Genomic DNA, 1817 nt, shown 5'->3' with positions numbered 1-1817 from the left:
GAGGTTTTAATATTAAATATATAAGTATTAAGTTGGGGTTCAGTAAATTTATGCTTTCAGCCACTCAGCCTTTCCCATTCCTTTTTCTCAAGGCTCAGCTAGATGTCATTTTCTCTGTTAAGTTTTCCTGACGTGCTCCCCACTGTCGCTGGTATTTATTTCCTCTACCACCAAGTTGGAGTGTTTAATTCCCTTTCAAAATATCTCTAGGACACCTTGGTGGACAATGACCACTCCGTGCTCCAAAGGGGAACACGCACATCCTTTTGATGTGATGCATAGATGATAACGTAGGGTTTGGCACTACATGGTGGCGGGCCCCAAAAGTTGGGGTTCGGTCACGTGAAGAATTCCCAATGGCGGTTCTCTTTGGCAGAAGGTAGATTTATTTAAGGGAACGGGTTACAGACAAAATGAAGGGACAGAACAGACACCAGGAATGATAAATATGAAATAGAGTGGGAGAGCATGTGAAAGAAAGATCCCTCAGCGGAACTCACAGTAACTGGGCAGAAAGGGAGTAAATGGGGCTGAGGCACACCCTTAGCTGGCAGCTAACTCTTGAAAGGGAGTTGGAAGTTATAAGGAAGGGGAGTGGGGTTGGGAAGCATAGTGGCCATAGGAGAGATACCAGGAGGCCTAAGGCCAAGGAAAGGGGAGGGGAAAGACACCACAAGGCAGAGTTCCAGGGTGGGCTGATCCAAAGAAAGGCAGCAGCCATAGGATGCTACAAGTAGCTTTTATAGGGAAAATTTAACCTCAGGGACACGACTGGCATTTCTACAGAAGCTGACTCTCAGGAATTTTACATAACTTGGACTTCAGAATGGACCACTTCCCAAAGGGTGGGACTGTGGTGCTAAATCACTTCCTTCCTCCTGCTTGCCCCAGAGACCACTTCCTCTGCTCCCCACACCTAACACTGAAGACCGCATCACTTCCATATTTTTCCTATTTTGTGTGATGCCACAATAGATATTATAATTCTCCTAAAAGATGGTCAATTTACATTAGAATTTTGAAAGCTGGAATGTACTTCAATGTTTGCCATTTATTGGAAAGAAAAAAAGTTGTCCTTGATCCACTGAAGAAGGATCTTGAAGCTCATATTTTTTTCCAGGTACGTATTGGTTTGATGAGTGGAAACTCACCAGATCTTTTGACTTCAATATATAGTAGTTTTGCTGAAACTACTCATTGCCCACTTGTTATTAGTTTGTTGGTTAGATAATAATCTAATCTTGTAGTAGCAGACAGTGATTTTGATTAGGTGTGGGTTCTGGAACTTTTGTTCAGAGGTTGAAACAATTTGTTTATTTGGAGAAAGAAGACTTACTTTAATGTCAAAATTAAAGTCACAAAGACCTCTTATTCTTAAATACCACTATCATCTACTGTCACTCAAACTTACATCACAAGATCATAGTTCTTGAGCTAAAAGGAATATCAGAAATCATCTAGTCCAACGCCTTCATTTTAACATGAGGAAATTAGGGCTTTAGGGGTTGAAGTGACAATCATGGTAAATAGTAAACATCAAAAGTAAAATTTTGGATCCAAATCTTCTAATTCCAAAGCCAATTTCCCCCCCCCCTTTCCTGTTTTGCTTACTATTTTCTTACTGAAGCCTTATATCATAAAGATGAAAAGCGCTTGTTAAATAATCATATTTACAGATTTCAAAGGTGAGGAACTTAACTGTCTCATCCTGAGAATCAAATTGCAAGACAATGAAGAGAAAATATAATTTTAAGTTACTTTTATTAAGATGATAGTTCTTATCCTATTCAATTTCCTCTTAATTCATTTTCATGTTA

The sequence above is a fragment of the Sminthopsis crassicaudata genome, chromosome 1 (assembly GCF_048593235.1).
Source record: "Sminthopsis crassicaudata isolate SCR6 chromosome 1, ASM4859323v1, whole genome shotgun sequence".
Taxonomy (NCBI): domain Eukaryota; kingdom Metazoa; phylum Chordata; class Mammalia; order Dasyuromorphia; family Dasyuridae; genus Sminthopsis; species Sminthopsis crassicaudata.
The sequence above is the reverse complement of the archived record's forward strand: the minus strand, read 5'-3'. Positions refer to the sequence as shown.